Source organism: Schistocerca piceifrons, chromosome 9 (genome assembly GCF_021461385.2).
Source record: "Schistocerca piceifrons isolate TAMUIC-IGC-003096 chromosome 9, iqSchPice1.1, whole genome shotgun sequence".
Lineage (NCBI taxonomy): Eukaryota > Metazoa > Arthropoda > Insecta > Orthoptera > Acrididae > Schistocerca > Schistocerca piceifrons.
The window spans coordinates 158,077,152-158,093,677 of NC_060146.1; the positions used below are offsets into that span (position 1 = coordinate 158,077,152).

The window sequence follows — 16,526 nt, forward strand, 5'->3', positions numbered from 1 at the left end:
GGTTGGCGGAGAGAGAGAGAGAGAGAGAGAGAGAGAGAGAGAGAGAGAGAGAGAGAGAGAGACTGTCGGACTGACTTATCAATTCCAGTTGGGTTCATTCAGAGTTTCTGCTAGTCAGTGCACAATACCATATGTTTTGAAGCCTTGTAAGGACCATCTTGTTGTGTTCCACAGTGTAACTCCACTGAAGCTCTGTAGGTGGTTTGGTATCACAAATAACAAAGTATTTCCAGCCCTACTTGGCTGGTTCGTCCTGTATATATTGAAGGAACAAACATCTTCCTCTAACGTCTCATCTATGGTTGCAAACTCTTCCAAACTAGAGCTTTCCTTACAATTTGCAACAAATTTATCAAAATATGCCCTAATCGTTGTTAACTTATCTTCCTCATGATTTTGTGTTTTGTCTCTTTGTCAACAAATCTCACACTTAGGAGGAGGAATAAGAACCATCTATAAGACATAAGCTCTGAGAATCATCGTGCCAGTGCCATCATTATTCCAAAGTGATTCAATAGTTACTTTATTTCCACCCTTCAAAAGCCAGTCAATAGAAGGGTTCCAGTAAAAGCACAGAAGTCTTCCGTCAAAGTCTCCTTTTCATCCCCCTCTTGGATCATATAGTTTTACCATCTTTACCAGCAACAGGCCCATAAATAAAATCAAGATCATAATCTTCTTCATGACATTGGATTTGCTCTTCCTCTAGATGTATATGTTTATTTCCCTCTAATGGAACTGCTCTATTTCTGATTAAGTTTTGTGATTGCTAAATCATATTAGTTCTTCCTCCCAGTAGGACCAGTCAAATTCAGAATACTCCCAGTTGTTGGAATCATTGTTTAGAAGATTTTCAACTTCTTGCTCTGCCAACCCTTTATGAAACAAGCCCTCAAAGTATGAATAAAAATGAAACTCATTTGATAGTGCAAGATTTTAATCCATTAAAAGTTGGTATAAATTATTAATATAAAAAATTTTACTCACATTAGTGGCTGTGTTGTTGACTTCGTACACCAGAGCGTGAACAAAAATAAGCTGCAATTATTGCCAGTGCGCCTTCTCACTACAACTCCAGCAACAATACATGTAACTAATAGAGGTCCAGCTCGAAGATAGATGGAACCTCAAGCAGTCCAACAATAAGTAATAAGAATTCAGATCAAAACAGTGAACTCTGGTTGGCTCAGTCAACCAATGTGACTGCTCGAGGTTTAAACCCGGATAAGATAAGCCTTATCCACACAGTAGTGCATTGAGTTCCACACTGCTTTTATCATATTTTTAGCCAGTTACTGTAAATTGAATAATTCGCTTTCTCTTTTAGGTGAGGCGCGACATGTACTTGCTATGGGTGAAACCGAGAAAGAGGAAGGGCTCAAAGGGAGTGGCCATTGCAAGGAATTTCACAGCTGAGAAGGCAAACAGTAAGAGGCCTACAGGTGCAAACAAATACTAGCCCAACAGTACATCATTTGGAGGCACTGTTACAAGCTGTGACAGTTTGAAAACATCACCGATAGCTTTTAGTGGAACAAAACTGTAATCGTGTTCCCAGGAGAACAGGGACAGCGGCGTGGCCTGCAGCTGCAGCACAGTCACCTGTGGCCTGCTGGCGAGTGGCAAACAAGGCGACTCCAGCCCGAGTCTGGACTCTGGTGACGATACTCGGGATTTCCGTGGCATCGAGCTCTCCGGCACTGGAGTGAGCAGTTTGAAGTCAGCTCACTGGCACTCGACTCAGTACTGAGAGATAGCAATCACATTGCCTCTGCACCATAAATGTTGTCAAGGTGTTGAAAAAGCTAAGTATGTGCAACCTTCCACAGGTCAGTGTGTTGATTAAGTTGACACTAAGCAACCAGATATCTGTTATTGAAGTCAGCTTAATGCAACACATTTTGGTGCCATCTATTGTAGCTGGAGTTTCAACTTCAGAATCACAATCAGTGAAGACAGGCTGATCTGTGCTTCATTTCAGAGTGACGATCCAAAAGAAAAGCCGATTGTCAATGTCGGAAATGTATGACGTGGTATTTGATCCCACTGGGTGGAATTTTTGTGCACTCAATAACTGCACATATGTATTGTTGAATGAATTTCTTTTATTTTGGCCAAAGGTCACAAAACTTTTGGTCCTTAGATGAATGGCAGAAATGAAAGAAATTCATTCTACACTTCCTGTACCACTGCATCAATCTGCGGCCAGGTCACAATTTGTTGTGTGTGGTGGTGTTATAAATGCTCAATAAAAGAATGGAAAAGAACAAAATGTTGCCCTCTCTGTAAATGTTTGTTCAAAGGATGTTGAAAAGGTGAGAAAAGGATCATGTTCTTGTGGGAATTAAAATCCAAGCAAGTTGTAATATTGTCGCAGAATGTTAGACTTGTCTGGACAAATGAAACAGTGTGTTAAGAGTATAGCATTTTGGGTACTACAACTCTCAAAGAATTCTTTGGTATTTTTCTGTTATTGTACACTGAATATCAGTTAACATTCCTCTGTGCAGTAAGTATTCAAATAATTTGATGTTTATTTCTTCCTCTTGTTGTAATAGACCAATTCACTGCTCGATGTACAATAATTTGCCCTTGGAATTAACATCTGTCATTATAGTGGATGTTGTTGCATTGAAGGTTATATTCACTTCATTAAAATATAGTTTTTACTTAGCTGATTGTCTTGAAGTTGGCTCCATTGTAATCTTACAGAGATAGAACAATGCAGCAGGTCTGCTTTGTACAAAAAACGTATGCTAGGATCTGAAAGTCTGGTGCATCACTATCTACAAAATAAAAAGAAAAAAAAGCTGCACTTTCAATATTTGTAATTCAACTCTTCAAACATCAGAATAACATAATGTGAAGTTAATTCGCTTCCATGGGCTATTGATCTCAACTACAATGTCTCCTTGCTACTGATCGTACACATGACTGGTCTCGATTACTACACAACTTCCCATCAAGTGTTCATAGAGTAGTAGTACAAATATAACACAGAAAGTGAAGCAAAGAGATTTTCATCATTGTAAAAAATGTTACCTTATAACTATTTAGCAAAAAGTGTTAGACCTAAATTTAGAGATTTTTACATTAAGTCTCCTACATGTATTCCGAACATATAAGTTATAAACAGTGGTTTATGAAATAATGAATTTTAGTGAGTGTAGTTTTGTATGAATATCTAGATTTATGAAATGAAATTACTGATTCACAATAAGTAATGATATCCGCGTTCCCCAAGGAAGTCCTATATGCCCTCTGTTGTTCCTGATCTACATTAACGGCATAGGAGACAATCTGAGTAACCATCTTGTAAAGTCATCAGATGACCGAAATGAATTGCAAAATGATTTAGATACGGTATCTCTATGGTGCTAAAAATGTCAATTGACCCTGAATGAAGAAACATGTGAAGTCATTCACATGAGTATTAAAAGAAATCCCCTAAAATTTCGATTACGTGATGACTTGCACAAATCTTAAGGCTGCAGATTCAACTAGACACTTACGGATTACAGTTTCAAACAACCTAATTTGAAACGATCACATAGATAATGTTGTGGGTAGAGCAAACCAAAGACTGCAATTCATTGGCAGAACTGCTTACACCACGCTTGTCTGTCCTATTCCGGAGTATTGCTGTGCGGTGTGGGATCCGCAACAGGTGGGACTGATGGATGACATTGAAAAAGTACAAAGAAGGGTAGCTCATTCGGTATCATCACGAAATAGGGGAGATGGTGCCACAGACATGATACGTGAATTGGAGTGGCTATCATTAAAACAAAGGCATTTTTCGCTGCCGTGGGATCTTGTCATGAAACTCCGATTGTGGAAACTTCATGTTGCCACCCACCTACATAGGAAGAAATGATCATCATGATAAGAGAAATCAGGGTTCGCACAGATAAAGTTAAGTGCTCGTTTTCCCCGCATGCCATTCGAGAGTGGAGTGGAACAGAGACAGCTTGAAGGTGGTGCATTGAACCCTTTGCCAGGCACTTTATTGTGAATAGCAGAGTAATCACGTACACGTAGACGTTGGCCAGCCATTTCGCGAATTGGCTGGAGATACCTGGCCAAAATACAATGTGATTGCACATACGTTGGGAAATACCTGGCTAAATCGAACTGCATACTGTGATAAGGCAACAATACGAGGTAGGCAGCCCTTTTCTAACATTCAGTGTTAACTGTGCCATGCACGTGGTATAGTGCATGCAGAATATGGTGGCGGGTAGATGCGTAAACAGCAGGGCAATCTTGGGGAGTGCGGTAATGGTAGGAGCTGCGGGCAGGCGCTGGAGGGGAAGTGTCGTTCTGAACCGCAAATATTATGTGGGGCTCCGTTACCCCCATACATACGTGGAGACCATTCCAATGGATCTGTCACCTCTTCTTTGGTTTGTATCTAAAAAGAATTCCACTGAAAATGCAATGGTTTATTTTACCTGGTTTGTTAACCATTTGTAACTTTCAGAGAAGTTTCATGAGTGGGGAGTTTTGAGAAAAACCTACACATCTCTCTTGTTTCCATGTCGAAATTTGCTTTTTTGCCAAAACACAGCAGAGTTTACATAGTCTCACTTCACTATCATGTTGCACAGACGCAATTGCAAGAGAATTCTGAAACAGAGGTTGATTAAGTTTATCAAATGAACAGAGGAAAAGTAAGGCCAGTATCTTATGAAAAAGCACATCCCCGGTACAAAATAAACGTGTAATGACTTCACTTATGTTGTTCCAAAACCCATAGCATTTCTCATTTCACAAGCTATCGATAGCCCTTAGAAATTGTATTCCTTGATCGGAAATGTCTGTAGTTAGTGGAATAACATAGTAGATAATGAAGTTCTGCATAATAACCGTATGGAAAGATTACCTGTTATGTGTTACCATTTGACAAAATCTCATTTCGATATCTCAAACGGTTTATGAAATAGGAGGAATCTTGCGGATATTTCACTCTGGCTTTGTCGCTGGTGTGGCGTTATCGCAAATGTGTGTACTAAGTCAGATCAATTTTCTTGAGAGTGGTGAAAGATACTCTATTTTTCATTAAAAACTTTTTCGAATTCCGCACAGTGTCTTACTTCCATGTAAATATCACAATAACTACGACCGTTAACGAAACAAAGGGCATGCTATCATGAACCTGACATATAAAGCTATAAATGAAGCAAAAATGAGTTTTTTTTACTGAATGGTTTCTGTAAAATCATTTGGGAACGACTGCAGGGCGTGCACGTAGATTCAGACATCGCTGACTGGACGAAAAGTGGCGAACAGTTGTCGGCCTCCTCTTCTGAACAAACAAATGAAGTTGTCCAGTGCTTTTGACGAAAATTGGTAACTGTGCATCGCCCATCGTACCCTGTGCGACCTCTAGCTGCTGCTTTGTGGAGAAGGGCCTGCCTCTTGCACTTTGTCTTTCTTCCTGTTAAATTGGATTCATTGTGAGTACTGTTAAGTTTTCTGGTTTTTCTATTTGCACATCTTTCAGATGCGATAGGGGAACGTCAGTTAATTATGAAAGCTGATTTTTTATTTATTTATTTTATTTAAAGTGATGTAGGCCATTTCCTGACTTATGCAGTCTGAAAGTGTTCAGTCAAATCTGCTTTTCTTCTTCCTTCGGAGATTGGTCATTCGGTCCCAGCCACTTCATGAACTGGTCGGCTAGATCCCAAAATCAGGAAAAGATCTGACATTGGTTGGCCAATTTAAAGCGACATTAGCCACTTTGTGGCTTGGGCAGCCAATTCCCACTTTGGTTGATTTTGGGCTTTTACCATAAAATGTCGATTACAAGAAATGATCGTAGCACTTTGCCCACTTTTCAGGTTGTTGGCAATGGCACTTAGCTTGGCTTTTCAGGTCTAACTGAAAAAAAAATGTTTTTGTCACTTAGCTCATTATTGATTTCCACTCTGCTTTTGTTGGCTAGGCAATATTGCCACTGCCTCCCATGTTCACAATATTGTGGTGCTGCTGGAAGCAACATTGCTATGCAGTGTCATTTTCAGCAGGTGTGTCTGGCAGTTATTGCTGCCAGTAATGCTATCACAGTATCGTCGAATGTGGCCTCACATTGAGTTATTAATCCAACACACTTATCATTACTTTTTTGAACTACCCAGCTGTGTGTTGGAGTTCCTGCTCATGACAGGCAGGGAAATACTATGGAGTATTTTCAACTACCTGGCCACACCAATTTTGCCACATCACGACCGACACCAGTACGTACCGGTGCCCAACGGAAGTCCTATCAGATCCCATACCAAATTTGCGGCTGAGTTAGCTCTTTTTCTGCCTATAATCTATCGTAGATATCTCAAACAAAAAGCCACACCCAGTAGTTGGAAGAAAGCACACGTAACACTTGTCTATAAGGAGAGTAGTCAAAGTGATTAACAAAACTACCGTCTAATATATTTGACGTCGATTTGTTATAGAATCTTAGAACATATTCTGAGCCCAACCGTAATTATGTATCTTGAACAAAATGACCTCCTCAGTGTCATCCAGCATGGATTCTGAAAACATGGATCACGTGAAACTCAACTCGCACTTTTCTCACGACATGCTAAAACCTTTGGATCAAGACAGTCAGACAGATGTTGTACTTCTTGATTTCCGAAAAGCATTTGACTCAGCACCACACCTTTGCTTATTGCCAAATGTACAATCATATGGGATATTAAGTGAAATTTGTGACTGGGTTGAGGAATTTTTGGCAGTGAGAACATAGCATGTTATCTAAGATGGAGAATCATCGTCAGATGTAGAATTAACTTGTTCTAGAGAAGAAGGCTGGGACCATTGCTGTTCATGTTGTATATTAATGACCTTGCAGACAATATTAACAGTAACCTGTGACTTTTTATTGATGATGCAGTTGGCTGTAATGAAATACTGTGTGAAGGCAGCTGCATACATGTTCAGTCAGATCTTAACAAGATTTCAAAGTAGTGCAAAGATTGGCAACTTGCTTTAAATGTTCAGAAACGTAAAATTGTGCACTCCATGAAATGAGAAAAACCTAGTATACTGTGACTATAATATCAGTGAGTCACAGTTCGTATCGACCAACTCGTACAAATACTTGGGTATATCGCTTTTTAGGAGTATGAAATGGAATGATCTCATAGGCTCTGTCGTGGGCAAAGCAGGCTTATTGGTAGAATACTTGGGAAGTGCAATCAGTGAACAAAGGAGGTTGCTTACAAATCACTTGTATGATACATTCTAGATTATTGCTCAAATGTGTGGGACTCATGTTAAACAGGACTAACAGCAGGTATTGAACATATACAGAGAAGAGCAGCATGAACGGTCAGAGGTTTGTCAGGTTACCTTCCATTAGGAACGTCGGTGCACTCAGCGACTATGATATGACTTTCAAATGATAGAGCAAATCAATCAGTCGTCCTTTTCTTGCAGGTTTTATTCCGCAAATCTAGATTTCGGCTATACCTACCTATTACCAATGCATCATTTCATAGACTCAATGCGTGTCAGTCCCCTGTTGTTTGGGCTGCTGACAGAAGCGGAGTCCTAGGGCTCAGGAGTCCATTGGTCAGTGTGCCAATACTCAAATGCTATTGGACCCCACAAACACTAGGCCAGTGGGGAGGCAGGGAGGATAGGTCGAGGGGAATAGACAGAGTTGCTTGGACTGTTAGCAACAAATAATTCTGACTTAATAAGGAGCATCATGACAGATAGGGATTAGTGACCACAAAGTTGTTTCAGCTAGACTGAATACCATAACATCCAAACACGACCGAAAAATGAGAGCAAAATGCATCAAAAAGATAAAAATTCGCCAGACACCTTCCTAAGAGACAGTCTCCACTCCTTCCAATCTGACTATATAAACGTGGACCAGATGTGATTTAAATTCAAAGAAATAGTATCGTGCCGGCCGCTGGTGGCCGAGCGGTTCTGGCGCTACAGTCTGGAACCGCGCGACCGCTGCGGTCGCAGGTTCGAATCCTGCCTCGGGCATGGATGTGTGTGTTGTCCTTAGGTTAGTTAGGTTTAAGTAGTTCTAAGTTCTAGGGGACTTATGACCTCAGCAGTTGAGTCCCATAGTGCTCAGAGCCATTTTTGAAATAGTATCGACTGATTATATATATATATATATATATATATATATATATATATATATAATAGGGAAACATTCCACGCGGGAAATATATATATATATATATATATATATATATATATATATATATATATAAAACAAAGATGATGTGACTTACCAAACGAAAGTGCTGGCAGGTCGATACACACACAAACATACACACAAAATTCAAGCTTTCGCAACAAACGGTTGCTTCATCAGGAAAGAGGGAAAGACGAAAGGATGTGGGTTTTAAGGGAGAGGGTAAGGAGTCATTCCAATCCCGGGAGCAGAAAGACTTACCTTAGGGGGGAAAAAGGACAGGTATACACTCGCACACACGCACATATCCATCCACACACACACACACACACACACACACACACACACACACACACACACACACACACATCCATCTGCATATACACACACAGAAGCAGAAAATGTCTGCTCCCGGGATTTGAATGACTCCTTACCCTCTCCCTTAAAACCCACATCCTTTCGTCTTTCCCTCTCCTTCCCTCTTTCCTGATGAAGCAACCATTTGTTGCGAAAGCTTGAATTTTGTGTGTATGTTTGTGTTTGTTTGTGTGTCTATCGACCTGCCAGCACTTTCGTTTGGTAAGTCACATCTTTGTTTTTAGATATATTTTTCCCACGTGGAATGTTTCCCTCTATTATATTCATATCATTTTATATATATAGACACACACAAATTGAATTAATAAGAGGTGGTACTGATCCACCCCATGGTACATAAAACACCTCGGAACACTATAGCAGAAACAACTAAAAAATCATGCCAAACTTTAAAAAATCCAAAATCCCTAAACCTGACGAAGTTCCACAGAACTTCGAAATTTAGTGCAAACTTGAATGCGAGATGGTTTTAATACTTTCCACAACGAAACTCCATCTCGAAATGTGGCAGAAAACCCAAAGAGATTCCGTAATAAAATGGACCACCTACAGCTGTCCTTATGATATTTATTATATGGCTACCCATTTGGGTGCTTCAACTCATAATCTCCAGGCCTTAACAAACGCCGAGGGGGTTAACTCCAATTGCATACATGATTCATCAGAGGCCGACATCTATGAATTGGTTTTCGCAGACTGCCTGCAACAAAGATGTGTCTTCAACCATCAACTACCAACTGACATGAGTCAAGTCAGTCAGTTGGTAGTTGATGGCTGGAGACACAACCTCTGACTGAATCTAGTCAGTTGGTAGTTGATGGTCGGAGACGCAACATCATTGTTACAGGTAGTCAGCCAAAACCAGTTCATAGATATTAGCTTCTGATGAATTGTGTATACTATTGGAGTTAACCCCATCAGCGTCAGTTAAGGCCCAAAGATGGTGCACTGAAGCACCGAAACAAGTAGCCATATAATAAATAACATCATAAGGACCATATGCGGCCAAGACAAAACTATAGAAAACAAAGACAGAGGAATCAAAAAACGACTATACATCAGTCCAAATTGACAGAAGACTGCTAAAAACAGGCATGCGGAGAAAGGGCTAAAAAAGGTACCATACAGAAATGGAGATCCAAAACATCGCCATATTACTTTGGCGGATAAAAAGTAAAACGTGGTCGGCAGCGCGCACTTCATTTGCTAAAGTGGCCCATGACTCAGACGGCAAACCCAAGAAGGAGCATAAACGGTTAAAAAATGGGCATTGCATCAGGAAGTGGCAGACAGTTAAAACTTGGGCGCAATGTGTACATAGTGGTGGGGTAGCGCAACTTATCAAATGATGAAGGCTAAAAATGTAGTGCCCAATATGCAGCCTAGTTAAAACACCCTCCTCCTGGCCGGAGGGCTGAGAGGAGGTCGTCTGAGCCGCTGGGAGAGGCTTAATAAGCTGGAGCTTATTCCTGTGAAGGGAGGACCATTGGTGATGCCAAAGGGACACCACCTCCTGACAGACGGCAATACAGAGATCATCGGAGGGAATATAGGAACTCACGGGCTGAGTTATGTGGACTGCAGCCTTGGCAGCAGTGTCAGTCACCTCATTTCCTGGCAGATAGACAAGACCTGGCAAACTGGCTCCACCAAGAGTGAGCAAGTGGCAGTTTTCCTGGACCTGCTGCACCAAGAAATGGGCACTGTACAGAGCACATACACTTTGAAGGGCGCTCAGTGAGTCTGAGCGGAGGACACAATTGAAAAGGCTGTGTCGCCGGATGTTCTCCATGGCCTGATACAGGGCGAAGAGCTCCGCTGTAAACACTGAGCAGTGTGCCAGAAGAACCAAAAGACACGGGTGCGAATGATGAAGGCACACCAGACCCCACAATCAGTCTGAGAGTCATCAGTGTAGACAAAGGTACTATCGCGAAGTTCCATACGAACTGAAGGCTATAGATCGAGGCTGGAGTAGTGTCCTTAGGAAGGGAATGGAGGTGAAGGTTAACATGGGCCACTTCATGAAGCCAAGGTAGTGAAGTGTTCACACCTACCGGGAAAGTTGCAGGTAGTGTGATGTTAAACCGCTGTAGCAAGTGCTGAAAGCGGGCTCCAGAAGGTAACAGAGAAGAGGGACGAGACCCATATTGGCGATCAAATAAATCATCAAAGAAGGAGGCATAGGATGTCAACGGAGACAAACGACATGCATACCTGCTGAGGAGAAAGTCACTGCAGTAGCAGCTTCAGCATATAGACTCTCAACTGGGCTAGTGACAAAGGTGCATGTGGCCAAATGGATGCCACAATGATTGATAGTGTTGATATGGCGTAAGAGGGATGAACATGCAGACACACAAACAAAGCACCCATAGTCAAATTTTGAATGGACAATGGACCAGTATAAACAGAGGAGGGTGATTCAATCGGCGCCCCAGGAAATACCATTGACGAAACGTAGGACATTGAGGAACCGTGTACAGTGGGCTGCCAGGTAATACACATGGGAGGACCAAGAGTGTTTCCTATCGAGCATGAGCCCCAGGAATTTCGTAGTTTCAACGAACAGAAGGGCAACAGTCCCAAGATGTAAAGATGGTGGGAGAATCCAATTGCGTCGCCAGAAATTCATACAGACGGTTTTGCCAGTGGAAAAGTGAAATGTATTATCAATGCTCCAGGAGTAAAGACGATCAAGACATCGCTGAAGACGACGCTCAGTAAGACAGGTCCGTGGAGAACTGCAATAGACGGCAAAATCGTCAATAAAAAGTGATCCGGAGATGCCCAGTGGGAGACAGGCCATGATAGGGTTAATGGCGATAGCAAAGAGGACGACGCCTAGGACAGAACCCTGAGGTACACCGTTTTCCTGGATAAAGATGTCTGATAAATACCTTGAAAACTCGATCTTCTACAAATTCCTGGAGGAAACAGGGCAGGTGGCCACAGAATCCCCACACGTATAGAGTACGGAGGATACCAATTCTCCAACAGGTGTTGTAGGCCTTCTCCAAATAGAAAAACACGGCCACAGTCTGGGATTTCCGCAGAAAACCATTCATGACATGGGTGGACAAAGTAACGAGATGGCCAATTGCAGAACACCACGCTTGAAATTCACATTGTGCAGTGGTTAGTAAGTTGCGAGACTCAAGCCACCATACCAGCTAGGCATGAATCATACGTTCCATTACCTTCCAAACATAGCTGGTAACAGAGATGGAGCGGTAGCTAGAAATAAGATTTTTGTCCTTACCAGGCTTAGGTATGGGTATGACGGTGGCTCCACTCCAGCGTCCGGGAAATGTGCCCTCTTCTGAGATGCGGTTATATATGTTAAGCAGAAAGTGTTTGCCCACAAGAGAAACGTGAATGTGGATGACGTCTGGCCCTGGGGTGGAGGATCGGGATGAACTGAGAGCGTAATCTAGCTCCCTCATAGTAAAGGCGGCATTGTAGCACTCACGATTCAGAGAAGAGAAGGGTATCACCCGAGTCTCCTCCGCTCGTTTCGGTGGATGAAGGCAGGGTGATAGCGGGATGAGCTCGAAACTTGCGCAAAATGGCGGCCCAAGGTGTTGGAAACAGCAGTAGGGTCCACGATGACATCGTTTGCTACTGTCAAGCTGCAAATTGGGGAATGGATTTTGGTCCCAGAGAGCAGTCAGAGGTTGGCCCACACGATGGAGGAAGGGGTGGAACTGTTAAAAGAACGAGTGATTGAAATCCAGCTAGCTCTTTTGTTATCCTGAAGAACGCGATGACACTTTGTACTCATCTGTTTACAATGAATGCAGTTTTCCATCATAGGATGATGGTTAAAAATGTGGAGAGTGTATCTCGTGTGCAAATTGTGTCATGGTATGTCTCCGTCCACCAAGGGACTGGGACACGACGTGGTAAAGGGGAAGTGTGAAGAATGGAGCTTTCTACAGCAGTAAGGATACTTTTGTGAGATATTCCACCTGGTTATCATAACTGGGGAAATCTTGTTCTTTGAAGGTCGCTAGGGAGGAGCGAAGCTGCCAGTCAGCCTTAGTAAGCTGCCATTTGAGTGTGTTTGTGGATGGGGTAGGAATCAGCAAAAGGATAGCACACAGGAAATTGCCGCTCGAGTAGGTGTCAGAAAGAATGGACCACTCCAGATGATGGCCAAGCTTTGCAGTGCAGAAGGATGGGTCCAAATGGGAATAGGTGTGTGGGGAGTTGGGAAGGAAAGTGGATGCTCCAGTGTTAAGGCAAAAGAGGTTAAACTGGTTAAGAAGGTCAGCCAAGAGGACACCCCTCTGACAGATCCTGGGAGATCCCCAAAGGGGATGATGCACATTAAAGTCACCAAATAGCAAAAATTGGGGAGATAGCTGCCCAATAAGCTGAAGGAAGTCTGCACTGGTGGCATCGAATGACAGAGGGACTGAATGGTACGGAGAGAAAAAGTCAGGTGGGGAAGGAAAAGGCGAACTGCAACAGCTTGAAGATGGGTAGTCAGGGAGATGGATTGACTTTGAATGTCATCCCGTATGAGCAGCATGACACCCCCATGCAATGGAATGCCGACCTGAGGGGGAAGGTCAAACCGAACTGGGAAGAAATGTGAAAGCTCAAAGCGGTCGTGAGGGCGCGACTTCATGTACTGAAGGCAGAGTACAAGGGGACATTGCAATGCTAAAATCAGTCGTAAATCCTCTGTGAGAGACCAAAGGCAGCAAACGTTCCATTGGAGGAGAGTCGTGATGAGGAAGAGATGTAGGGGTCACCTCGGCGGCTGCCGAGTGACAGTCTGTGAAGAATCGCTACTACAGGGCACAGAAGCAAGAGTATCCTGCTCCATGGGGTCCACAGAAGCATTGGCTTGCTTGTGCGGTCAGTCTTTGGAGTCAAACGCTGAAAAACGATTGGTGGTGCACATTGGCGACATGGAAACACGCTGGGCTAAGGTAACACATCACGACACCATCGAAGAGGGTCTTCGAGTCAGCAAAGGAGAAGACCATTTGCCTTTGGCGTACTTCTTTGAGCTTTTACGGTTAGAGGAAGATTCGGGTTTTCTTTGGCTTGAGGGACAGAGTAAGTCTTCACAGGAGTACTCCTTCCGTCCTTTCTGGCCTACCAGTTGTGTAGCTGGTGGCTTCGCCTCTGGAGGCGACAGTTTGACAGCTTGTTGCACATCTGGATGGGGGGTTGGCGATGCTACCTTGACAGTGGGCAATTTCACAACCTCAGAGCTGAATTGGAGGTCGCATGTGTGCGTGTCCATGTCCTTCATGGAACGAGGGGTAACAAGAACAAAACTATATGTGCCAGATGGGAGGACACAGGGTTTGCAACTAACCAGTAACTTGCGAGCGACTGGGTAAGGCACTTTTTCATTTACCCAGATCTCTTGAACAGCCCACTCATCAAGATACAAGGGACAATTCCGAGAGGAGGCGACATGGCCGCCATTGAAGTTGATACAGCAGGGAGAAGCAGGCGAACAATCGCCCTTCTGCTCAGCCCTACCACAGGTTACACTTTTAGCTGGGTGTTGAAAAGACGTTCTAGTGTGGTTGAAACAATGACACTGGCAGCAGCACATCAGGTTCAGAATGTACAGTCGGACTATGATAATTTCATACCCTGCTTTGATCTTGGACAGAAGCACCATTTTTTCAAAGGTGAGACAAAAGAGTGCACCTGGGCACCAAGGAAGAATCTATCTTTCTGATTACACAATGGATGGCAATGACACCCTGATCAGAGAGGTAAGACTGAGTCTTGGCCTCAGTTAGACCATCGAGCAGCCGGGTGTAAATGAACCAATGGGAATAATTCGAAGTTCTATGGGGCTCAACATGAGCAAGGTAGCTGTGGAGAAGTGAGGCAGCAATCAGTAGTCACCAAAAGCAAAGTGCCATTCCATAAACGAGGGTGGGATTTCACAGGGCTGGCAATTGCATTAACACCTTTCTGAATAATAAATGGATTTACCATGGCAAAGGACTGACAATCTTCAGTATGCGAGACCACAGGGAACCATGGTGCAGGAAGAAGGGACTTTGAATCATTAGTCTCATTACGTTTACGTTTCGTAGACGTTGATATTGTGGATGATTGATTCGTTGTGAGAAAATCCCCCACGACTGCCAGCATCTCCGATGGTTTGCTGCTTCCAACTGGGGGTCCCCTTCACAAGGGGGCGCACCTGCCTTAGGTGATTGTTCTCACCTCTGGTCACACCTCCCAAACAACTGACAGAGGAACCAGTCGGCAATTTGGGAAGGTTGCAGGTCAGGCAGTCACCCCTCCCTAAGCCTGGTCTGTACCAGGGGGTACGGGCAAACCCTACCTGTCGACCTGGAGCTGGAAATTACACATTACCCAGTCACCTGTTATGCATCAGATGTGCGGGCATTCCTTCAGGAGCGCAGAGGGAGGAAGAAGAAAAAAGAGGATCATCAAATGCAGGAGCGGAGGAACGAGAGGAGAAGGGAAACATAGAAAGAAGAAGGGAGCGAAAAACAAAAATGACACTGTTCTTAAATCAGCGACACACAATGCAGAACATTCCCAACAGCACCCCAGATACGTTCCCCAATGGAGGGGAAAAATAATAGCAAGAGGATAGACATGAAGCACAGAAGGCAAAAAAATGCTGCAGAGGCTGGGGCCCTTTGGTAGCCTAGCACGAACCCGCTAAAGAGTGGCGAGCCCCCTGGGGGGGGGGGGGGGGGGGGCTGTAAACCAATGATCATGCGCCTTTGGACGACACACAAATCGTTCCTTTTCCGCATTATGACAACGACTGCGCATTTTTTCGTGTGCTCCAACAAGGTTTCTACACCCTCCACTGTTAGTGCTGCCACCTACCGTCTGTGAGTGGTTATTACAATTTGTCGTCGAACATTAATGTGACTGGACCATGTGATGATAAAACCTTAGTGCGATGTAATATATGCGGTTTACAGTAACTGACTTGTAATAGTATCATCTAAAATCATTTAAGACGAGAAATGATTGTCATTTGACGTGTTGATGTTCAAAACCAACTGATCGAGTATACCTGCATGTTTGCCACTAGCACTCTGATGCTTTGAGCCGATTGTAGTTCGTTTCGCGAATTTCTTTGCGGGTTTCAAACTCATTATAGTACATTCAAAACTAGGTACGACTATTACATTCATGGGCATTAACCGCTATTTATTCTTATAAAAGACCTTTTGTCCTTTTCATTGATTTTATGCATTGCGTGTACATATCAGGTTTATCTATCCTGCTTGCCAGATATCAAAATGTACAGATCGCATCTGGATTCTCTTCACCGGCTATTATATTTAGTCCTGCAGCGTGTCCACCTGTGACGCTTTCTTATTTATCTGCATATCATAACCTAAAGTCACCACAGGCTCCGTTACATTTAGTACAGAAACCATTTTCTTTCGGCTACTACTGCTGCATCACCAATGAACCGTATTGTGCTAATTTTCAGTTTTTGACAAACAATAACAGTCTTTTTATTTCCTCATTCCATTTTCAAAGAACAAATAACCATCAGTATTGACAATAAACTTGCCTTACACTTTCCCTTTTTTGACTTTTAATACAAATCTGTCAATGCAGATTATTCTAATTCGCTTTGAAGAAAGAAAGCGGGTCCCCATCTCTCTCTCTGTTAACGATATCACACTGTCTTAAAAACAAATAACATTTTATTATACCCAATAGTATACACTGAAGAGCCAAAGAAACTGGTACACTTGCCTAGTATCATATAGGGCCCCAGCGAGCATGTGCGACATCGCATGGACTCGACTAATATCTGAAATAATGCTGGAGGGAACTTTAACACAACGAATTCTGCCGGGCTGCCCATAAATCCGTGAGAGGACGAGGGGGTGGAGTTCTTTTCTGAACAGCACGTTACAAGACATCCCAGATATGCGCAATAATGTTCATGTCTGGGGAGTTTGATGGCCAGCAGAAGTGTTCA

General features: G+C 43.1%; 1 protein-coding gene across 1 annotated transcript in view; it reads left to right on the forward strand.

The window, feature by feature from the left end:
* The window catches only part of LOC124717045, a 127,525-nt gene extending 124,900 nt beyond the window's left edge, over window positions 1-2,625 (forward strand). The window contains exon 8 of the mRNA XM_047243709.1: window positions 1,328-2,625. The gene's annotated coding sequence lies outside the window, so the exon portion shown is untranslated. The remainder of the gene's footprint in view (window positions 1-1,327) is intronic.
* Window positions 2,626-16,526: the final 13,901 nt, after the last annotated feature.